Source organism: Sapajus apella, unplaced genomic scaffold, assembly GCF_009761245.1.
Source record: "Sapajus apella isolate SASKATOON/1434 unplaced genomic scaffold, GSC_monkey_1.0 scaffold10, whole genome shotgun sequence".
Classification (NCBI taxonomy): domain Eukaryota; kingdom Metazoa; phylum Chordata; class Mammalia; order Primates; family Cebidae; genus Sapajus; species Sapajus apella.
In genome coordinates, this window is record NW_022436950.1 from 12898933 (window position 1) to 12924619 (window position 25687).

At 39.0% G+C, this 25687-nt stretch overlaps 1 long non-coding RNA gene across 1 annotated transcript; it reads left to right on the forward strand.

Annotated features, from left to right (window-relative positions):
* Positions 1-3578: 3578 nt before the first annotated feature.
* LOC116551709 lies at positions 3579-25576 on the forward strand. The gene is made up of 3 exons (XR_004269050.1): positions 3579-4075; positions 8030-8054; positions 25189-25576. It is a non-coding gene; the product is annotated as an uncharacterized LOC116551709 (long non-coding RNA).
* The last annotated feature ends 111 nt before the right edge of the window (positions 25577-25687 follow it).

The window sequence follows — 25687 nt, forward strand, 5'->3', positions numbered from 1 at the left end:
TTTCTTACAACTCATTATCATAGATTTTAAAATTTTATCACTCCTCTATCTGACATCCTATAAGTGCTCAGTATTACCCAGCAGTATAACCCCTACTAGCTAAATAAGATAATCCATTGGGAGCTTTTATCAAAGTGCCTGGCACACAATAAACTCTTGATATCCAATAACTGTTATTTTAGCTAATAATATTAGTTACCATTTCCAAGTGTCTGCTGCATTCGAGGCGCTTCATTTCCCTTTTACAAATGAGCAGACAGAGTGTCAGAAAGTCTAAGTAATTTGCCAAAGCTCATGTAGCTAGTGGGCAAAGGGATTAATGATTCCATCTTTCTTTTTAATACATTATTTCTATTTCTGAATATTAAATATCTAGCACTGGGTGTCATTGGATGCATCATTGGTCCATATAAATGTTAATTTTGTTTTTTACTCATGCATGTTTGCATTAAATTTCCATTGTTTTATTAATTATCTAACCTATCGAAAATAACCATTTACTATCTATTTCAGAATTATTTTGAATGATGTGTTTCTTTCCAATTTTTGACATTTTTCTATTTTAGGAAGTATTCATCTTCTGAGTGTTTTAGATAAATCTTTCTTAAACTTATTTTAACCCATTATGAGTATTATCTAAAAAGTAAATTTGGTTTACAGCTGTCTCATTGTTCTTATGGTCACAGGATAATAGTGGAATATTGTTTGACAGTTCCTATTTCCTTCAAATAATAAATCTTAAATAAGTAGTTTATTGTAATAAACATTAATTTTATTTTACATCTGCAACTACTACTTCTGCTTTTTTATCAGCTAAAATTCTGATGCTTCCCTGAATGTAATGAACAATTTTGCTGTAGCTGCCAAATCACATTCTCTGTGTGCCATTGGAGACCTCATAGGAGACTCCCTAAACCACTTCTCCTAACATCTGGCAAAATGTTTCATGAATACTGTACATGTGCTTGGTGAAAAACTAATGTAGATAATGAACTTTTAGAAAAGAAGAAGCTGTGAATATTCTACTAGGAAATAAATGTTCAAAAAGGAACTTGCATCAAAATGTGGGAAATCAGTCTGTGATAATAACAGTAGCAGATGACTCGTAGGCATTTTGGCTTTACGTTCCAGTGTGCCTATAGCCTGAAAGTGATTTTAGGACCCCGTTTGTGCACATGTATGCACATCCATAACCTCATAAACACAGCTATATCTCTGCCACTGCTTAATAATGATTAAAAATCCCTTCAAAAAGGCCTTTACATCTATAATTAGACATACCATGTATACAAGACAGGATGAATTTCAGTTAAAGGTCAATCTTTTCAGCCCTGGATGGTGGCTGGAGGGAACCAGAGGCAGAAGATCTTGAGAGAAGGGAGCCTGGACAAAAGGCACAGTTGGAAAATTTGCAGAAGTATTGCTAAGAGTCTAGCCAAATTACTACCATAGGGCTTGGAAAATAGAAGCCATGGGGTGAAGCAAGGAGTGGGGGCAATTTTTTGACATCCCATACAATCACAGATAGCTCCACTTTACGTACTTTAGATTTCTTCCTTTTCTGTTGTAATTTAACACACCTGACTTAACTCAAACCTTTCTTTCCCAGGGAATTTGTTCCTTGAGAGCTAATTAAGTAAAGGCTGCCTCTTATCTGAGAATGTTAAATATATATAAGTGGAAAAGATTTTTTACAATTTCATTTATTTTTCTTAAGTTTTGAGGATGCTAGTCTTTAAGTGGATGTCCAATCATACAAGTTATAATGCTGTCAATTGTTTCTTCAAATTTACTTAGAAATAAATGCAGACTTCAAAGTTGCAAAAATAGTACAGAGAATTCCTGTGTATTCTTCAAATGTCCTAAATGTAAACATTTACTTTATCATATTCTGTCTCATATACGTGTGTGTATAGTGCATATAAAATGTTTATGTAGTTTATGTGTATATAATGTGTGTATATGGAGAGAGAGATATAGACACAGGGAAAAATGTAGGTATATCAATTATATCAATTATAATTCTGATAAGTATTACTATGATTTGTAAGTGTTTCCAAAATGTATGTGTTGGGACCTTAATCCCCAATGCAACAGTGTTGGGAGTTGTGGCCTAATGGGGTGTGATTCAGTCACGAGGGCCTCTGCTTTCATGAATAATTAATGTGGTTATTGTGGGAGTGGGTTTGTTATAGAATTAAGTTCAGCCCCATCTTGATGTGTCTCACCCATGTGATGCCTTCCATGATTTATGATCCAGCATGAAGTTCCTCAGAAAATTTAGCCTCTTGATCTTGGATTTCCCAGCCTCCAGAACCATGAATCAAATAAATGTCAGTTCATTATAAATTACCCAAATTTCTGTTTATAATAAATTACCCAGTATGTGGTATTGTGTTATAGCAGTATAAATTAGACTAAGATAGGTACATCTGTCTCTTCACATTTTTTTTCTGAATCATTTTATGTACATTGGAGACAAGATGTCCTTTTGCTTCAGTATGCACTTACTTATAAAAACAAGGATTTCTGGCCGGGCGCGGTGGCTCAAGCCTGTAATCCCAGCACTTTGGGAGGCCGAGGCGGGTGGATCACGAGGTCAAGAGATCAAGACCATCCTGGTCAACATGGTGAAACCCCGTCTCTACTAAAAATACAAAAAATTAGTTGGGCATGGTGGCGCGTGCCTGTAGTCCCAGCTGCTCAGGAGGCCGAGGCAGGAGAATTGCCTGAACCCAGAAGGCGGAGGTTGGGGTGAGCCGAGATCGTGCCATTGCACTCCAGCCTGGGTAACAAGAGCGAAACTCCGTCTCAAAAAAAAAAAAAAAAAAAAAAAACAAGGATTTCTTTTAAGAAAAATATCTTAATCATAAGTTCCCAGGGTAAGTCTAGTGCACTATTTTATCCATTTTAAGTTGGCAGTATTGAAGTGCCATGGTACTCAGTTATGAGGAAATGCTGACAGCTACTCTAGACCATACATCCAAATATTAAGCAGAATACAAACCAGATTTTTAAGAAGCAGAATGCAAATTGACTGTGTCTTAATCCATTTGGACTTCTATAACAAAATGCATTAGACTAGGTGGTTTGTTTATAAACAACAGAAACGCTCATGGTTCTGGAAGCCTAGAAGTCCAAGATCAAGGTCCAACAGATTTGGTATCTGGTATCTCTGCATTATAGATGGTGACTTCTTGCTGCATCTTCACATGGCAGAAGGGCAAAAAGGGGCAAACAAGCTCCCTCAGGGCTCTTTTGTCTTGAGACAGAGTTTGGCTGTCAACCAGGCTAGAGAGCAGAGGTGCAATCTTCTTGGCTCACTGCAAATCTGCCTCCCAGGTTCAAGTGATTCTCCTGCCTCAGCCTTCTGAGTAGCTGGGATAACAGGTGCACACCACTACGCCCGGCTAATTTTTGTATTTTTAGTACATATGGGATTTTGCCATGCTGACCAGGCTGATCTCAAACTCCTGCCCTCAAGTGATCCACCCACCTCAGCTTCCCAAAGTGCCGGGATTACAGGTGCGAGCCACCAGACCCAGCCCCTCAGGCCTCTTTAAAAGGGCACTAATCTCATTCACAAGGCTCCGTCCTCATGTCTTAGTCACCTCCCTAAGGCCCCATCTCTTAAAAACAACACATCGGGGATTAAATTTCAACATATGAATTTTGGACGGACACAAACATTGTCACTCTTTGAGTTGAACTGCCAACATGACTCAAACGTTTCCTTCTTAATGTAAACAAAAGGGCAAGCATCCCAACAAAATTAAATTCATTTGACTAAATAATAGCCCAGAGCTTTAAAATTAATTGCTTGAACAACTGTAATATAAGCCCAGAGAAACAAGCTGTTACATAGTGGAATGAGAAGAGTCAGGGGAAGTATGATTTTTACAGGCTGTGGTAAAAATTATTGTTACATAAAGCTATAAAGCTATTTGTGGGCCTAACAGAAGTTTTCTCTTTTTTTCTCCTAATGCTTTTAACTTACAATGAGAAAGGAAGCATAGAAAATTGGAAAGTTCACGGAATATGATTTTCAGCTCTTCCACTAGATATGTAGCCTTGAGTTAGTCATTCAAACCCCCTGAAACTTAATTTTCTCAACTATAAGATGACATACTAACATGAAATTACTTCTGTCTCTTCCAGATTATTTTATGATTCTAAGATCTAGAGTAAAAAGTGAATAGCATATTAGAAAAAAGTCAAAGATGACAAAAAGATATTAAAATATGATTACAAATAAGAGTTGCTGAGCAAAAGGAAAGGTAAAATTCTGAGATGCAAATAAGAATCACCGTAATTTTTCACATTTAAAAAATTCATATAGATTTGATTAAAACTTTTATGGTGTAGAAAATGGAAGGAATAAAATATATAACTTTGCTATATTTTGGAATGAAGACATAGAACCAAGAAGAAATCAGTAGGTATATACAACTCACAATTACTTAATAAATATGTCACATGATATGATGTCTATAAGAGGTAGTGACAGTGCTGGACAAACAAAACTCCTAAATTATAGAATAACAAATAATTATTAAAATTAAAAAATTAGAGCAAAACTGAAACACACTTCCACCTATTGAGAGCCAGTAAGTCATGGGGGCAGGGGATAAAAAATGTGACAAAGTCAGTATCTGTGGAAAACAACTCCAGCAAAGAACAAGTTAATTATTTTTCATTTAATAGGAAAAATATTTAAAAAGTTAATTCATTGCTTTAAAAAAAAAATACTAGTCACTATTGCATTTAGAAGTAGCTTGAAATCAGATAAACCCAAGCTTCAGTCTCAGCTCTAGCCTAGAGACTGGGTGGTCTGACCAAATTCTGAAATGGAGCAATAGTTATTTTCTTTGTGGCTTTTTGTCAAGATTAATTAAGGCAAACAAAACTTATAGCTCAGTGACTGAAACATAGAAGGGGGCTCAAAAAATGTTAGCTGTAATATCAAACTTACCATCACTCATATTCAGTTTTCTGCTTTGGATGGAAAAAAGGAAGAGCTTGAGTGACAGACACAGGAGAGGATGGGGGTACCGGAGGCCAGGAGGAACAGAGGAAAGCTCTGACTGTTTGTTCACCTTCCTGGGCCAGTTACAGGCCCCATTTCTTCATCACTATTCTTTGACACACCAGCTAATTTTCTGACAACCTCTTTTTGATCTGTGTTAATAGCTTTTCTGATACTACTTTCTAAAGTAAAAGTTAATTTAAAAATTTTTTTACAGACAGGGTCTTGTTCTGTCTCTCAGGTGGGAGTACAGTGGTGCAAACTTCTGGGCTCAAGCAATACTCCCACCTGAGTAGCTGGGAGTACAGGTGCATGCCACCATGCCCAGCTAATTTTTATTTTTTATTTTGTAACGATAGGGTCTCGCTGTGTTGTCCAAGCTGGTCTTGAACTCCTGGCCTCAAGCGATCCTCCTGCCTTGGCCTCCCAAAGTGCTCGGATTACAGGCATGAGTCACTGCACCTGGCCAGTAAAAGTTAATTTTTAAAATAGAGTTACTTCTCTGTGGAATTCTTTGGAGTATTTACCTGAAAAATATAAGACTGAGCAAGATGGAGTCTTAGGTAGGAGTGATAACTGGCTATTAGCCTAAACAATGCTGTCATGGAAAAGAAATTCACTTACCTTTCCTTTTGTTGGGTGAATAAAGCGTCTTAAAAGGAAAGTTGAAACAAGGGTTTATGACTTTCTTTTTAAAGCACTGTTCTTAGGTCCTAGGGAAATACTGCTTGGTTAGTACAGAAAAAAATTCAGTGTCACTAATTAAAATAAGGGCTATCATTTATTGAGTGTATGCTATGTACTTCATTCATCAAACTACTTGTATCCTTTTAATGAGTCTATGACATAGGATTATTATCTCATTTTACAGATAAGGAAAGAGAAGGTCAGAAACAAAGTAGCTAGTTCAAGTTCACAGTGCCAAAACGGGAGAGACTTGAAACCCAACCCTAAATTACCAGGAATTCACCCACAGATCTTCAGCTGCTCTAGCTAAAAGGGAGATTTGAATTTCAGCAGAAAAATCATACCATAATATGTAGTTTTCACATTTAAACCTGAATTTAATATTTTACCAAGATTTTTACCTTGGATTTTCTTGAGACTTGTTTTTAGTGCACATAATCAAGGGAGTCAAAGTAATGAGGGGAAAGGCGTATTTTGCAATGCCACGTCATATTTGATCTAGGAAAAAAGTTAGCATGTTCAGTTTTCAAGGTTCTACTGAGAAATAATGTGAAATATTTTAAACTATATTTTTTATGAAGTAGATAAAACATAGGGAATATTGACCACTGAATATTCTTGGTCTGTTAAGCACCTGGGATTGATTTCAGATAAATTTTTTGAGTCTTTTTTTAAAAGAGCAGTTTTAGGTTCCCAGCAAAATTAAGCAGAAAGTACAGAGATTTCCCATATACCCCCTACATAGCCTCCTACACTATCAACCTTCCGATCAGAGGGTATATTTGTTACAATTGATGAACCTACATTGACACATCAGAACTACGCAAGAATGATATTTTAGAGTAGTTTCTAAAATGATTACATTTTTGTAAATGATTGCAAACAGCTGTGTTTTCTGTAAAACAACAGTCTCTTAAGCAGTATCTTTCCTTTTGTTGTAGAAAATAGAAAATAAAATATGTACATCAATTAGACATGGCAAATTGTGTAGTCTCTTAGAAAGACTTGAGTTAGATTGAACTTTCTTTTGATTAATGAGCATTCTTTAAATAAATTAGCCGAGATTCTGCCCAAGAGCATAGCATGTGTGTCTCAGGGGAATGCAGCAGAATAAGTCTGAATGTGAAATATCTGTCTTCATCATCAAATACTATTCAAAATCAATTGATTTTGAAGTATCCTTAAGACAGGGGTCATAAACTGAAGTGCCTAGAGGATATAGGCAGGTGATACAAATGAGTCAAGTGGGCCAGGTGGAAGAGAGCATCTGAAGCATCCTGGTGACAAATGGCACCTGACATTTGGCCATGGTGTCAGGGAGATGATCTGGAATCCTGGGACTATGGCAAACTGGTCATTGAAAGGGGCAGCTGCTTTTCAATTCTAGCTGACTGAAGTCTTGTGATGGCAATCAAGGCTCAGTGCTCTCAAGTCATCTGATATTTTTTTTTTTTTTGAGACAGAGTCTCACTCTTGCTGCCCAGGCTGGAGTGCAGTGATGCCATCTCACCTCACTGCAACCTCCACCTCCCAGATTCAAGCAATACTCCTGCCTCAGCCTCCCAAGTAGCTGGGATTACAGGTGCCTGCCACCATGCCCAGCTAATTTTTGTATTTTTAGTAGAGATGGGGTTTCACCGTGTTGGCCAGGCTGGTCTCGAACTCCTGACCTTGTGATCCACCTGCCTCAGCCTCCCAAAGTTCTGGGATTACAGGCATGAGCCACCACCCTCAGCCAGGTCATCTCATTTTTAAAGAGAAACTAGAGTTCGGATTTTGTTTGTATCATCTTCTAATATTTAACATTGGCAATTAATTTAAAAAATATTGTTTGGACCACTTAAAAAGACTATCCATGGACCAACCACATCTGGCTAGCAGACCAGAAGTTTACAACTCCTGATTTAAGCAAGTAACAGGAGAAATGACATTCCTCAAATTATCATATTATTCTGAATTCTTATACCTCCAAATTAGCCTTTATATAACCTTAAAAATGCAGTTAAGTTAGATTTTACCAGTAGAAACAGGAAAGACGTAGGGATCTATGTGAAACCATAAATGGTATTTCTCAATGTGTGAACTGTACACCACACACTGAGGAATTCACTGAAGAGCTTGTTAAAAAGGTGCATGCTGGGGATTTTTATTTATTAAGTGTCATGTTGATCCTGCGAATCTAACTTTGCATGAGCAACCCAATCCCCAAATGATTCACATGTAAACATGACTTGAATTTCTCCCTTTGAGAATATACCGGCTACAATGTTATTTAACTGCCAGCCTTAACTTCTGATATCTTCCCCATTCTTCCAGGCAGAGACAGTTCCATTTAAGCAGGGTAAGTTTGGGATCCTTTGGATCTCTGCTTGGTTGGGTGATTCAGAACTCATCTGTGCATTGGGTCATTTAATTACATAGTTTCAGGTTGATACTTCATTAGCTTCCAGTTTATGGTTGCTCAGTATATGTCTTCATTTAGCTAATGCCTTAGTGGGTTGTTTCCTCTTGATTCCCCACTGAGTATCAGTGTAAGGTACCTGATCAGTGCCCAATAATTTTTGATCGACTACTAGAAAGCATTAATTAGAACACCATCAACTAGGCTTACCAGATCAGCTGTTTGTGAATGAACTGAACAATCGTTTACTTTAACACTCTTGGCATTTTAGTTAAGCCAATAACTGGACTAATATTTAGCTCTCAGAAAAGTTATTTGATGCCATTGACCAATGAACTCATCCCCAAAGAATTAGTATAACTTCCAACCTTGCCTGATCTTAAACACAAGAAATAAACATATTACTAGGAGTATATAGCTCATTAGGCACTCTTACACAAGACAAAAATAGTATAATGAAGGTGGTATAGATGATGTGACACCACTTTAGACACTGGAAGCATTAGCTGTAGAAAATGCCAATAGGCTGGTGTCTTCAAGAACTATACATTTTAGTATGTCTAAGGAAAACCACAATTTAAATGTAAATTGTTATTTTGCTTCAGTGAGAAATGAACTTAAATGCAAATTTTCCCTCAGAAAAAAGCATTAGACCTGTGTTTTCTTTTTTCTTTTTTCCTTTCTTTCTTTTTTTTTTTTTTTTTCTTTTTTTTGAGATAGAGTCTTGCGCTGTCATCCAGGCTAGAGTGCAGTGCTGCGACCTCGGTCCACTGCAACCTCTGCCTCTTTGGCTCAAATGATTCTCCTGCCTCAGCCTCCTGATTAGCTGGGATTATAGGTGCCTGCCACCATACCCAGCTAATTTTTGTATTTTTAGTGGAGACAGCGTTTCACCATATTGGCCAGGCTGGTCTCGAACGCCTAAACTCAGGTGATCCACCTGCCTCGGCCTTCCAAAGTGCTGGGATTATAGGCATGAGCCACTGCGCCTGGCCTAGATCTGTGTTTTATATTTTCTTCATATAATCTGTAAACAACAGTCTTGGATATGAGGGATAGTTTAAAAGATTATTCATTTTTTAACCTTGACCATAAGTAGGCTGCTTTTAAAACCATTTCAAGCATCCTTAGACAGAAGAAATTTCATGACCTTCAAAGTAACCTTCTTTAGAATATAAACGGATAATTTATTGCACAGCTTGTCTTTTTTTCACCATTCCCATACTATTCTTGTTAATGCAAACAGGTTTGCAGTTCAGAATATTCAAATACGCTATTGGGTTTCTGGGCACTTGAATTCACCCTAGCAGAGGTGAAGTAACATTAAATTTGTCACTGCCTAGCCTAAGTCAGCAAGATACTACTGTATAATATCCCTAGAAATACTAAGTTAAGAAGTTCATGGGGGAAGAAGGTGAAAAGAACATCAGCTCCTGACTTCAAATCAGGTGCCAGATGTGATGACCTTAGAGACTTTGTAACCTGCAAGTCAGCATAACGTTGTTGAATCCAGATCCTAGCTGAAGGCATGCTTTTAGCATCATGTCACAAACTAGAGACAGAGCAGGGGCAATTCATAAGAAAACCTAAAGCTGTGAGTGGCTTCTCTTATTTTCTACTCCTCCTACTCCACCTTTACATTAATGTCTAAAGGATCCGTGAATATATTATTACACACAGAGAGAAAATTTAACCTTTGGTAGCAAGTCCTAAAAATCATACTTTGAAGAACTCCTAAAAAATTCTATCTTCCATTTGCTGAGGAAGTGGAATTTTAAAACTTTAGTTTTGCTAGGAACAAATATAGTGGACACTCTTCAAATAACCTTTCTTTCTCCAGAGGACACACTTACTGGAAATAGCTTAAGCTAGAATTAATGGACTGGAATCGAAATTCCAAGTTGTAATCTTTACTTTTGCCTCCTCTTATGTAGGTTAAGTTCACAGTCTTTAGAAATCAATCAACTTTGATACGCTTCAATTAATACAATATAAAAATGTCTAAAATACTTTTATGTTACCTAGAGGGATTAAGAAGTAAAATATTCAATGGATTTTTACAGTTTGGATGAAATATATAACTTTACTATCTTACATGCTAATCTTCATTTTAGAAAAGAGAATCTCCAAACTAGATGAAAAGTGGGATTCCAGAAGGAAGATTCTAGGAAAGTATTCATGACAAAATATTATGTTAGAAGATGGAAAAATAATTTCAGCTGTACTTATTACAGAAATTAACTTGCCATATCATTCGTGGTAAGAAATTAAGATGACCAATGCTCTCAAAGTTACCAACAATCAGAGTTCATGAATAAGGAGTATGGAAAGAAAAAATTAATTAGGTTAGATTTTAGTAAAGAAAGGAGAATAAATTCAGGCCAGTTATACTTGGAAAGTGAATAGGTTTGTGCACTTTAAAAGAATGGTGTTGGAAGGGGCATCCACCGTGGGATAAAAATAGTCTGAAAATTCTTGCTGAGTGGCCAGATTGCAGGCAGCTCCATCTCCTGATAATGAATAGCTTCTGTAGCTGGTCATATAGGCAATCCAGTAGGTCAAGGTGCCCATATTTTGCCACTCGCTGGGCTCCTCTGTGGCCCTGGGATCCTCTTCCATGCTGTAATTCAGTGTGTGTAGAACCTGTCTTGGCCACCTGCATCACCATTGTGGACTTGCAGGGTTAAGGAACCAACATAAATATGCTGACTTCTGGCTAATGCTTTTTCTGTGAGTAATTAACTTTCTGGGGAAGGAGATAGGGAGAGTGGTTAGGTGTCTCACTAGCCTACCAGTGGCTCAGGATTAAAATCCCAGTCATCTTTGACTTTTCTCTTGTCATTGTCCCAAATATCCAATTTGTTTCAACAGCCCATTGTTTCCTCCTCTGAATTTTTTTTTTCCTGCGCCTGTTTTTTTCCTCTTTATTTCCACCACCAGAAGACTAACTGAGCCCCTCATGCTCCCATCTCCTTTGGTCTATTGAAACAGACTCCTAACTACCCTACCCTTGCTCAAGTTTTCCATTTTACTCTGTATCTCACATATGCTTATGTTACTTCTCCTGTTGATCACACCAAAGGCTTCTCATTGCTGAAAAGATAAGTCCAAACTTTTGATCTGTATTCAGAGTCATTCATGTGGGCCCTCAAAGTTATTTAATAACATTCTTTTCTTTAAGTGAGTGCTGAATGCCTGCTATATCCCAACTGTGGTACTAGATGCTCTGAATGCTTCTCAAGGGAAGATGGCACTTCTTCCCTCTAAGAGCTCATACTCTCTTCTTCTCGGAATGACTGTTGTGTTGGTTATAGGATGCTGAATGCTTTAAATGCATGATCCCTCTTATAGACAAGACATCTTGTTCACTTTCCTCCAGTCCACATGGAATGCCATCTTTCCTTCATGATTTTTCTCCATTGTTCATGAGCCCCACTCATGGGATGCTTTCTTCACCCCCTTTATTGAACTTATATTTAATACTCACCCAAAGACAGCAGGTAACAAATCAGATAAACTGCATACTCTTAGAGAACAAATAAACAGAAAGCATATCTGGTGATATTATAATATTTAAGAAAAATGAAATAGGTTAAGGAAGAGTCAAACTGGCCAACTCTTGCCTCTTCTTTACATATGAAGTTTCTGTAATGATTTTGTAATCCCCACTACTATGTGCTAAGCCCCATTGTGCAAAGGAGTCAGGGATTAATGGGGGGGATGTGAAAAGTGGTGAGGTTAATCCCATTCAAAATACATGGTTGAGGACAACAATAAGGAAAAGGACGGCTAATATATGTTAGCATTGATAACACAAATATCATCTGTTTAAAACTTCACAATAATTCAATCTGATACTAATTACTATTCCTATCTTATTGATACTTGAGGCATGAAAGGCACTAAATTGTCTACCTTTACAATCATGGCAAGTGGCAGAGCTGAGTGAAGGAAGGCAGTCCAGACCAAAGCCTGATCTAATTGCCATTCTATACAATGACTGGTGATATTGTATAGAGTATCCCCTAGCAAAAGATGGAAAAATGAATGCTAGGTGGACACCCCCAAATTTGCATGACAATAGACCCTCTGCCTCCAATTTCCTCTCTTCTAATTCCATCCTCCAAAACTACAAGAGTGATCTATCTAACAGGAAAGCCCAACAGTGTGGCATTGTCCTGATTCAATGGCTGCCACTGCTGGGGAGAGAAACCACTGTTATATACTGCTCTCTGATGAAATATATGAGGTGGTGTTTACCTTGATGGTCAGTTTAAGAAAACCACTACACCTAATCTAAGTATCTGGTACAAAAGGAAAAGTTTTTTGTGTGTATGTGGTTTGTATTTTTAGCCATCATTCAGTCTTTATTGGATATCACCAGTAAACTGCCTGCAGGAAATCTAGTTTTTACACAGGAATTCTTCTTTGTGAGTATTATAGCAAAGTCAGTTTAGCACAGGGATACAAAAGGTAGAACAATTAAACACAAGGGCTTTGGAGCCAGAGGATGGACTCATGGCATCATTGCTCTTTAAACTTTATCAACCTCATCTGCAATTTGAGGATAACACCTCCCTCCTAGAGTTGCTCCATGGATTGAATAAGATAATATATGCAGAGGGCTTAAAATAGTACCTACATAGAAATTTCTAAGCAAGTGATAATCATGTATACATCTTTAAGATTTTTATTGTTCTATGCTTTAATCATATATAGTTATCATGGTTTAACCCAAGTAGGAATACATGGATGTCTTTAACAAAACAAAACAAGCAATATAAAATAATTTTTAAATGAGCCCTCTGTCAGAAAAACTATTGCAAAGATATCTTGTTTGCCATTCTATAATTTTTCTGTGTATATAAAATAATATGTGTACTTTCCAAAACAAAATCAGAGAGAGAGAGAGAGAGAGAGAGAGAGAGAGAGAGAGAGAGAGAGGACATCTATAATACAGTTCTGCACCTTGCTTTTTTTCTCCCATGGGGATTGTTCCATAATGGGACATATAGAGCTACTAAATTATGTTCCATGGCTAGGGAGTATTTCAATATGTAAAGGTAGTATAAATCATTCAACAAATTCCCCATTGATGGACATGTATGTTGTTTTGACATTTTCTATGAGAAAATAACATTTCAATAAATATGCTTTTATGATTATTACTGCAGAATTTATTTCCAGAGGTGGAATTGCTAGGTCAAATTCTATCAGCATTTAAAAGTTTTATAGTTCTTGCTCAACTGCCCTCAGAAGAAGCTGAAAGAATTTATACTCCTACCCCATTGTCATAGAGAGAAGCTGTTTAAACTTCTTGAAAACCACTCCATTTTTTTTAAGTCAGTTTTCTCACTGCCCCAGGAAACCCCATGTTCCTGTCTTTTTGTTTGTAACCTTGTTGTACTCCTAACCTAGAATTCCCCTTCTCATTTGAATCTATCTGCATTAGTAGGGCTCATTCAGTTGCAAGTGACAAAACTCAGATGAAACTAGATGGAGGAAATTTAAAAGGTGGGGGTGGGGGGATAATTGTTGAGAGGATTCTAGGTAATTGAAAGAATTGACAGATGAACTGCAGGTTCTAGGACAGTCCTAGAAACTTTGGGAACTGGAGCCTGCATATATCATCCATTCTAAACCCCGCTGTCACTGCATGACTTAATTCTCTTCTATGGTGGACTGGTGTACCCCATAACTGTCAAAACTGTAAAACTTTTCATAAATGGCAGCAATCAATAAACACAAAACTTCAGAAGACATTTTGCAGTGGCCACTTATGGCTACTCCTACTTTCAGTGTCCTCTCATCTGTCGTTAGATAGAATTCAATGGAGAAGTTTAGAAAGCACTGGCCAAATGTCCAAAAAAAAAATCATTCCCCCCAAATTTCAAGAAGCTGGAATTCCACTGTTATTCTTTACAATAATGTCTTTTAAATAAAAATTGTCCAGCAACAATTCCAGGATCGGCCAGGCCGGGTGGCTTATGCTTATAATCTCAGCACTTTGAGAGACCGAGGCAGGTGGATGACTGGAGGTCAGGAGTTCAAGACCAGCCTGGAAAACATGGCAAAACCCTGTCTCTACTAAAAATACAATAATTAGCTGGGCGTGATGGATGCCTGTAACCCTAGCTAATTGGGAGGCTGAGGCAGAAGAATCGCTTGGACCCGGAAGGTGGAGGTTACAATGCACCGAGATCGTGCCACTGAACTCCATCCTGGGTGACAGAGTGAGACTCTGTCTCAAAAAATAAAAAACAAAATAAAAACAATTCCAGGATCATCTCATTCCCCACCTGCGTGACTAAACTACGTTGGTAGTTACCCTTCCTTGCGCTCTCCGTGGTGCTGAACCTTTTATGCTCTGTTTTAGAGTCCGTTGAAACGTGATAGGAGGGGGAAACAGAGAATAGAAAAAGTGACAAGGCTGTTGGGGGAGAAAAGAAATGGCTTTTGTTTTGGCAATTTTTTAGTGCTCTCAGTTATCGATAAATAAGCCATAACCAACCACAGACAGAATGAAAGAGAGTGAGCAATTTTGTGGGAAACACTGTTAATCTGAGCAAATGTCCACATGCTCGAGCAGGGTCACTTGGGGGAGCAGGGCAAGTCACCATGTGGCAAAGGTGGGATGAGTCACCTGCCATTCTCGGTTGACCTATAACAAATTGCAAATGGATTTGCTTTACTTTCGTTTTTATATCATGATGGAAAAATTGCAAAATGAAAACAACACTAGCATTAGTTTTACTACACACAAGGACAGCTAACCCTTGAACAACAGGGGTTTGAACTGCATGAGTCCACTTATCCAGGATTTTCTTCTGCTTCTGCCACCACTGAGATAGCAAGGCAAAGCTCTCCTCTTCCTCCCCCTCCTCAGCCTACTCAATCTGAAGATGATGAGGATGAAGATCTTTAGGATTCTCCACTTTTACTTAATGAGTAGTAAATATATTTTATTTTCCTTATGATTCTCTTAAAATTCACTTTTTTTTTTCTGAGATGGAGTCTCCCTCTGTCGCCCAGGCTGTAGAATAGTGGTGTGATCTGGGCTCACTGCAACCTCTGCCCCTGCCCCCACCCCCAGATTCAAGCGATTCTCCTGCCTCAGCCTACCGAGTAGTTGAGATTAAAGATGTCTGCCACCACACCCGGCTAATTTTTGTATTTTTAGTAGAGATGGGGTTTCACCATGTTGGCCAGTCTGCTTTTGAACTCCTGATCACAGGTGATCCACCCGCCTTTGTCTTCCAAAGTGCTAGGATTACAGGCATGAGCCACCGTGCCCAGCCAACATGCACTTTTCTCTAGCTGATTTTATTCAAAAAATATAACATATAATGCATATACAAAATATGTGTTAATCAACTGCATTATCAGTAAAGTTTCTGGTCAATGGTAGGCTATTAGAAGTTAGGTTTTTGGAGAGTCAAAAGTTATAGGTAGATGTTTAACTTCGTGGAATTGCAACTCCTAATGCCTGCATCGTTCAAGCATCAAGTATATTTCATACTGCCATAGAGATTCCAAGAGTTATGCTATGGTTTTTACACTTTGGTAAATTGTGTGTCCCACCAATGACATGGTAATTTTATTTTACATTGTTATTATATTGTTGGGTATTGAGGGTATTATTACATTGTTGGGTATTTTACATAAGATTTTATTTTACATTTTCCAACTTAAAAGTACGTATTGGTATTGATATTTGTCTTTTGCACTAAATTACCTTAAATTAATCTTTTAAAATAATCTTTAAAAAGGTGAAAGCTATTATTTGTTATTTTGTAAAGTTTTAGATGAGTAAAGACTAATAAATCTAGAAGTAGATTCCTAGAAATAAACTTTTTTCTAAAACATTTTAAAAGATTTGGTTTAAAAATTAGGACATATCTTGGTAATTTTCCCTATGAATACATCTCTCTCCCTCTCTTTCCATTGCACTTTAGTATCTCCATCCTCACAGCAATTTTTCAAGTTAAAACTATTGAGGAAATACAAAATATGTTGCCATAATTATCCATACAAACACTACTAACCTACTATACACATGTGAGTGTGTTGAACTCTTATTATTCTCCTAAAGAATCTAATCAGATGATAAACATTGTGTGCATCTGAGATCAATGTTAATGTCTTACACATAACACAAACATGATGCTAAATCTTATGTCAATTCCAAGCCTTCCTCTGACTTGACCATTAGTAGCAACTGACTCAGTTGTTCACTCTCTTTTTCCTGATACAATGGCTTCCCTTTGCCTAAAGAGAGCAATTTTACTGGTGGTTCTTCTGTCCCTCTTGCTGGCATCTTTGTCCTATTGTTTTCTCTATCTACTTTCTCTCCCTTGATGATTTTATTCAGTATCATGGGCTTTAAATCCCATTCATATGCTGACAAGCTTTACATTTATAGCTTGAGCCCAGACTCACCTTTTCAACTCTAGTCTCGTATATACAAATGCCTACTTGATATCTCCACGTGAAGGATCAATAAGCACCTGAAATTCAACATGTCTAGAACCAAACTCCTGATCTTACTCCATCTTCCCCATTCCTATTCAGCCACACTCTTCCAATTTGTGGCAGTTTAAAACAATGACTACAAGTTCTTTGATACTACTTCCATCACGAACTGTCGTCTAAGTTCCTTGCCCTTTTATCTGGGTGGGCTTGTGTCTACTTTGATCAATAGAATACACATTTGCTAGAAATGAAGCTCTGACTTCTGAGGTAAGGTCATAAAAGGCTACACAACTTATGTCTGATTCTCTTGGAATACTACCTCTCTAGAAGCTCCCTCTTGGTATGTTAACTCTTGAGATGGTCTCTCTGCAGACACTCACCTTTGAAATCCAGGCTCCATGCTATGAAAAGTCCAAGTCACATGGAGAGACCAGATGTAAGTACTCTAGTTGATGTAGCCTTCAGTCATTCTAACACAGGTGCCAGACACATGAGTGAACAAAGTTTCAAATGATTCCAGGCTCCAGCATTTTAAGTCAAATAGTCCCTCAGCCATTTGCACCATCCCAGCCAGGACACAGACAAGCCATCCACACAGTATACTGTCTGAATTCCTGGCCCATAGAATCCTAGAGCATAATAAAATAGTTGATGTTTTATCATTGTTCCTTTAGAGCAGTTTCTTAACCTAGCCATAGGAAACTGACACAGTGTCTCAGTTGATGGGGATTTTATCTTTTCAGTTGTACAGTAAAAGAAAATCTTCAAGTCATCCTTCATTCTTTTTCTTCCATGTCACATCCAAACCACCTGCAAATCCTGCTGATGTCACCCTCAAAATATATTCAGAACTTTACCACTTCTCACCATCTTTACTAGTGACCATCATCTCTTGACCATATTTCTACAGTAGCCTTTTATCAGGTCTGCTTCTGCCATTATCCCTGTCCTCCTCCCAACAGTCTATTCCAACAGAGCTGCCAGAGTGTTTTTGTCATTGCTGTTGTTTTTGAGACAGAGTCTTGCTTTGTTATCCAGACTAGAGTGCAGTGGTGCAGTCTTAGCTCACTGCAGCCTCTGCCTGCGAGGTTCATACGATTCCACTGCCTCAGCCCCGCTGGAGTAGCTGGGACTATAGGGGCCCACCACCACGCCTGGCTGATTTTTGTATTTTTAGAGGAGACGGGGGTCTCACCATGTTGACCAGGCTGGTCTTGAACTCCTGACAAGTGATCTGCCTACCTCTACCTCCCAAAGTGCTGGGGTTACAGGCCTGAGCCACCGCATCTGGCCCAGAGTGTCTTTAAAACATGTCAGATTACATCACTTCTCTGTTATACACCCTCTGGTGGTTTCCCCTCTTAGAGTAAAAACCAAAGTCCTTACAAAAGGCCTGCATGATCTTATGATCACTGTTATATCACTAAGCATCCGTTCTTCTCTTCTCCCCTTCCTCACTCTGCTCCCACCACACTTACCTCCTCACTCTCTTGGAATGTGCCAAATACTCTTCTGTCAGGGGCTCTTTGCATTGGCCATATCCTCTGCATGGACCATTTCTTCATCATAGTAAATATTTGTTGAATGAATGAAGGGGAACTAGCCCTTAAAAGTTTAATTTCCTAGGAATCAAAGACATTTATGTTTGGTAAACTAAAAAATATAAAATAGCAACATTTTATCTAGTTTTTTATGAAACTACTGTATTAATAAAACTAATAATTTAAATTACTAGTAAGTAGGGTTTTTTTTAAAATTTGTCTTCTTTATAAAAGAGAACCGTTACTTTCTCCTTTGGCCCCAATCCAAAACTGATGCAAAAATAAAATACAAATTTACAATACATTTTAAATGCATTTATAATCTCTAACTTCTTTTCCTCCAATACTTTATATAGCAAACAACATTAGCTCAATATCACAATGAAATGATATTGGGAAGTGATGATAAATGTCTATTTTTTAAAATAGTAATTGAATCACATTCATTGTTCTTAATTTGCCTTCTACCTGTCTTCAGAGTTCCACTGTATGAAAACTGTAAGTGCATCAGATTTCATTGCTTAGCAGGTGCAGACTGTGCCCAACCGCCTAAGAAAAAAAAGCAGGGGAAAAATTATTCTTGGTCAGAAGCAGAAACAATATTAAATCAGAATCCATTGGAAGCATTGTGAATTTCCTCCTTGGGGTTCTATGGATGGTGCATCCAAGGATCTAGAGATGATCATCGTTCAGTTTTTGAATTCAGAAATATTCACATAGAAAGTTGATGTTTTCAAACTGTAGGTCATGACACCTTAGTGTGCTGGGAAATGAATTTAGTGGGTCTTAGAAAGCATTAAGAGAAACAGAAAGTGTGAGATTGAGAGAAAGACAGGAAAAGAGTAAAAAGATCTGAGTGCATTGTAGGTAGTAAGGGTAAGTTGTGTTTATTCGTGAGTCTGGGTGTGGACTCATGACTAAACACAACTTACCCTTACAACACTCACTCACTACAAAAGTTTTAAAATCATTTACTGCAAATACTTTAACACAACTTACCCTTACCTCTCTCACTCATGACAAAAACTGTAAAGTCATCGCAGTAAAATATTTCAGAATAAACCATTGACCACACTTGTGACAGTGGCTGGAGGTCAATATTGCATATATTTCCTAACATCTTCATTTACAATCTACGATTACAGATAGGCCAGTCAGTGGTTTTCAAATCTTAGCATACATAAAACTCATGGAGGTGAGAATGGGAAATGGGGGACCTACACATTGACCTACAGAGGATTGAATTTAGAAGGGTTAAAGGCGGGATGCTGGAAGCTTCGATTTGAACAATTCCACAGGTGATTCTGATATGGTTAACCCTCTGCCCACTTGTAGAGTCACACCAGACAACATCACAGGTAGTGATGCAATTACAAATTTCTTAAGTTCAAATTAACTTGTATCCTCCTAATCCACACAAAGCTAGTGTCTTTAAGCTTCTAAACAGTCTTTTTTTCTTCTTTATTAAAATCATCACCTTGTAGTGATGAGACTCAGTGAGGAAGAAGAAGAGGAAGAAGGAGGAAGAGGAGGAGGAGGAAGGGAGAGATGGTTGTTAACCTTGCAATTGAGCAGAGGCTGTGGGAAGAATGAGGGGGCCATGGTGACCCAGCAATTCTTTGTTAGTGAAACCAACTAGTCTACCACCAAACCCTGTCAAGTGAGTAGAGAGCATAAGACATCCATCATTACTGAGAAAAAGGGATGCTTATTAGCCTTGCAATTGAGGAGAGGGTGTGAGAAGAATTCGGGGGCCATGGTGACCCAGAAACTCTTTGTTAGTTTGACCAACAGTAAAACCAACTAGTTCTACTTCTAGATCCTGCCAACTGAATAGAGGGCACGGGACATTCAACATTACTGAAATTCTCATTAACATATAAACAAATGAAGTTGAGGGATTATTGTGAAGACATTTTTGGGTTATGAAAAATAAATTTAAATTTAGAAAGTGTAGCGTACACTGCACCAAAAAGACAAATTTAAGATAAAGAAGGGGGAAAAACCAGCAAAAGGTGTTGTAAAGTCTGCAAATCTTTCTGTGCTTATCTAGATATAATACTTGACTCCTCAAATATAAGAAACAGCTTCTGGGCATGGTGACTCATGCCTGTAATACCAGCACTTTAAGAGGCTGAGGCAAGTGGATCACCTGAGGTCAGGAGTTTAAGACCAGCCTGGCCAACACGGTGAAACCCCGTCTCTAAAAATACAAAAATTAGCTGGGTGTGGTTGTGGGTGCCTGTAATCCCAGCTACTAGGGAGGCTGAGGCAGAAGAATTGCCTGAACCTGCGAGGTGGAGGTTGCATTGAGCTGAGATCACGCCACTTCACTCCAGCTGGCAGGACGTAGAGAGACTCTGTCTCAAAGAAAAAAGAAAAAGAATTCAGGATACTTTCTTTCAATTAAACGACCAAATGAGTTAGTGGCATTGTCTAAGATAGCAAATTGACTGGCAGACCCCCGATTGTTATCAAACAAGACTAAAAGAAAATAAGGATATAATAGTTAAGGAAATCAAGAAAATTAAAAAAGAAAAAGCTAGTCTGTCTTTGTTTATTTTTAGAAGCAAAGTCTCACTCGGTCACCCAGACTAGAGTGCAGTGGCACGATCATAGCTCACTGCAACCTTGAGTTCCTGGGCTCAAGGATCTTTCTGCCTCTGCCTCCCAAATTGCTGGGATTAGAAGCATGAGTTACCATGCCTGGAGCAGGACCCAGTCTTTTAGACAAATATCAGTTGTGGATCTAACCCCCCAAAATCAACAATCAATTGGCAGAATTTCTGAAGTGAAAGAATTAAACAATGGCATGGAGTTTTCACCTCCTGCATTTCCTCCAACCTCATTCATCTGTTTATTTCATGCCTTATTTACTCCCAAAACAGCAAATGTTTTGAAATCATCTGTTGAGGGCATTATTGTCTTTCTGAAATCCCATGTTACTTCTTGGTGCCTTTATTTTCCCTCAGTTCTCTAGAATAGATGAGGGATGAAATCAAGATGAGAGCAGAACTGGATTCTCACTAGCTGATTGCCAGTAATTGATTTTCTTCAAAGGAAAATCAAATCATATTGGTAGACTCATGCAGGTTTGGGTCACAGCTGGCTTACTACTCAGCTGTAGTAAACAGCCCACAGGTGAAGATCTTTGTTGACTGGTTAAGGCTGTGCATTTGCCAATTTCAGAAGTATATAATTACATTTTTTCTTTGTGTTTAAGCCAATGATTCTTAAATATTAATGTAAATAATAATCTATTGTAATGCTGCTTAAACTGTAGATGTGGGGGTGCCCATCCTTCCCTAAGAGATTTTGGTTCAGTAGGACTGGGATGAGGTATGAAATCTCCATTTTTAATCACACCTTGGAAAACACTAACACAACTGTTTGAGAATAACTCTTCATGCTTATCAAAAAGATTTGATGCCTATGATTGAAAAGAGAGAAGCCCAAACACAATGATGCCTAAGTAGAATTTTTCTTGCTATTGTTCTCTTTGTATGTATATAATACTAAAATATAAGTGCCCTTTCACATCACAGCACAAAATTATTGTGCCTTTTAATTAATCATCAGTCATTAGAACTCTGCTACTTACCCAGCAGAATCAGCATCACCTAGTGTGTGTTAAAAATGCAGTATCTGAGCCTGCCCTTGACCTTCTGCATTTAATAAGAAGCTGAATTTTAACAAGATCCTCGGCTTTGAGAAGCCCTGATTTTGCAGATTTGCAAGCCAAGTGTTACTTTCCAGCTCACTTTTAATTAGCCTATTTTATATTTTTAAAATAGAATAGATGAAAGATTTTAATTACATGAGAAAACAATGTTTTTAAGGGAAGAGGCAACTTTCAGACTCCCAAATTGTGCTGTCTGTAAATGATAATGTTTACGTCAGAAGGCAATTGGTTGTTATGTGATCTCATTTGCCCTGTGCCTATTTTTTCCACAAATGAGATCACAGTGCTCTGTAATTGTGTTCATTTGTCTGCTATTTTCAATGTGAGCTTCCTGCGGGCAGCATGTCTTTGATATATAAATTCTCAGTGTCCAGCGTAATGCCTAACACAAGTAGGTGTTCCAAAAAACTTGTATGGGAAAAAAAATGCCAATCACTTATCTGAGTTATAGCCAACTTTAAGTTCAAGCTTAAAGCTCCTCTCTTCTGTAAAGATTTATTTAGTTATTTCATCCATCATGGAAGTAAATACCACTTATTTGTTATTTGATATCTCTCCCTCTCTCTGTGTCTGTCTCTCTCTCACACACACACACACATACACATTTTAGTCATTAATTATTGTTATTTTGTACTCTCTTATTACTACATCAAAACTGTAAGAAGCTGTCTCCTTTTTATATATTTCATATTGCCTTCCAGAGTAGGCATTCAAATGCCTATTACTATTGAGCCATCTTAAAATAAAAAAGACATTAAAGTGAGAAAATCCACATTTCAATTGTCCTTCAAGCACTGTTCTAAATCGCCAAAAGTAATTCTAAGAGATGCCAGTATTTAAATAGCTCCTAACATTTGTTTTGACACAAGACATGATGTGCTTTATCATTTTCAAATGTTTAGTTTTACATCCACCCAGCTCAAGCACTTTACGGATATATATCACACATAGACCAATAATTCAATTTTAAAGCTAGTTGTAGACGTATTTCCCCAAGCATGTAAACTCTTAACTCCTTGAATGAGAACTGTATTAGTGACATCAACATAGCCGTTGCAATGTTGTGATCAATCACTATTTTAGCTCTTTTAAAATGCACCTTAGCGTATTACACAAATCGGCTCTAACTCTCCTATAGATGGCAGCATTGAGCAACATATTTCCGTTATAGGTTGTTTTGCTGTTCTGTGAATTTTCAGTGAGGAGTAAATTTTTCATACAGTCATTATAATACACCAAAAGACTAATTTAGCTTGGCTGACAGAATAATACTCATTTCTGCTCAGCATTACTTCAGTGAGATCCCACAAACGCGTCTCTTTCTATTTTACATATTGCATGAACCAAATGTAAATGCATTTCCAGTTATCTCAGCTCATTAGTAAAAAATGCAGCGAACAATTGAAGGTACTGTAGTATAATTATAACAAATATTAGCCACCTTTAAATTGGTAGTAAAACATCAGCAAGTAGAAAAATTGACACTAATATCCTATGATCAGTGATTATCTTCCATAGGAAACCCAGTGGTCTGAACATAATTTTTCAGCACACCATGCGGTTTATTTCATAATTTTTGTCGAATATTTAGCAATTGAAATTGTGATTAAATGCTTTAACACTGAGAGCTATATGTTTAAAACGTTTTACCATAATTAGGTTTTTATGATCAAAATCCTTTCTATGAAGATTATTGTAAAATACGTGTAAATAAATTTTCCAACCATTCCCTCCTTCCAGAAAGGAGTATTTTTCTCCCATAGATAGAGGTACAGTACCTTTATTTAGCTTTTCTGGGGGGCCGGAGGGACGGAGGTAGGGACGGGGCCATTTGAAAAGTAAATGTCTATGGATTTGATTTGTAGTCATACAAAATGTGAAATACTCCACTACTCCCATCCCAGAGCTAAGCGTCAAAAATGTAAAAAGCCCTTTGGCCTTATCCGGATTACACTGTTACTAGTAAACAACCCTTTTATTATTTCGCTTTTTTCTTGTCTAGGGTAAAACCAGGTACACAGTTACACTTTTCCACCAACTTCAGGCATCTCTATTCCGCACCTCCCTGCCCCGCCCCCCATAAGGCACTCTATACCCGCAGAATTTCCGTCACTGTGCCGCCTCGCTTCCATTTCCTAATATCTGCTATTAATAGCCTTGCTGTAGTGGGCACGTGTGCCCACATCACTAAGCTGTCAGAGAAAAAGAAGGGAGGGCTTTCAATTCAACATGTGTACTCAAATTATAGATTAACCAGGTTTAGATGAGGCTGCATGACCACCGCGAACAGGAAGGGGAGAGGAGAAACGAGAGGCTCCCAGGCTTGGGTGGGGAGGAGCCCCTCTGCAGATGCCGGATCCCCTTAATTCACTTATCGCACTCCTCTGAATGGAGCCTATGGTTCTTTTTCTCTTTCATCATCATCATCTTCTTCTTTTTCTTTTTTTACTACGCTTTGTAACCTACCTTGGTACCCTCACCCCCTCTCCCTACCTTCCCTCTGCGGCGCTAGGCTTGAAAAACAGGCCATCCCGCCAATCAGCAGGCCACCCCGGGAAACTCGCCCCGCCCCTCGGCCCGCATTGGGCGGAGGCGCGCTCCCCTGCGGCCCGGCGGGTCCCGGTCACTGAGCATGCCCAGCGCCTGGACTGCTGCTTGCCCCACCAGCATCCTGCAGTGCCTGGGAGCCGGAGGCTGAGCAGGGTCCCGGCGTGGAAAAGGGGCGGCAGCCCCAAACGAGTCAGGTATCAAAATGAGACAACATTAAACCGAGTGACATCTCTGTGGATCCTTAGTGCCAGGGGAGCAAGCAGGGACAAACTGTTTGTTTATAGGTCAGCTTAAAACAACAAAAAACTTGAGAGCGTTTGCTTGTGGGGAGACTGGTACCGCAAGGTAACCCTGAAAGAGGAGGTTCAAGTAGACCCAGGCTGCGGACCTGGTCCTCTCATGAAGTACCCATTTTCCTGTACTGTTGAGCTGGCACCATCCTTGTTTTCTCCCGATTATCCTTGTGGTCAAGGTTAAACATTTATAGGGTGGTTCAATGGGTGTGGAAGCTGTGTGTGAAACAAACATTTCAGCCAATATTTGCACAGTAGGGTTTTGGCCTTATGAATCCTCTGTAAGTCCCTAACAGTTTTTTAAAGTCACGGAGAGACTTCGTAATATAAGGGACCTTTCATTTCCCCTCCCCCATGCCCTCAGGCTTAGGTGTGAACCCCCCTCAATCGAATGGGCCAGGGGAGCAGGAGAAAAGGTGATATTTACATTTTCTCCCTAATTGATCAGCAGCTTCCTGGGGAATCCCTGTTCTCCTTTGGCAGTGACCATAATTGCCCCCAGTCACTGCCCTTGGGCGTCCCTCTGTTCCTTCCAGGTACCTCACGGCAGAAAATCCGGGGATTCCAAGGCGGAAGGCTGGCTCAGAAGTCCTTTGGAAAACCTTACAAAAATACAGATCCCCTCACCATGGCCTATCGCCCCGAAGCCGAAATCTAGCTTGTATAGTTCCTGGGAGAAACAGCCTTGAATGGAAACCTCCCTCCCGCGGGTCGATCTTACCTGCTAGGTAAGAGGCAACCCAGCTCCCGCGCCCCCGCCTCCCCCGGGCCTCCCACTAGGGGCTTCACAGCCGCAGTGCCCCCCCGTCGCCCCCACCCTCACTCCTGCGTCTTCCCGAGCTCGCCCCCTCCCGTTTTCCCAGACTCCCCTCGTGCTTTCGGGTAGCCACCCAAACACCCCCTCCCGCGCCCGCCGCGGGGATTCCTGAGGGCCCGGGGCGCCCTGGGTGGCGCACCGGGTGGGAGGCGCTGCGCCCAGGCTGGCGGCCGCGCAGGGGCGCTGTCCTAGCGCTGCGCGGGGGCTCGGCGCGGGTG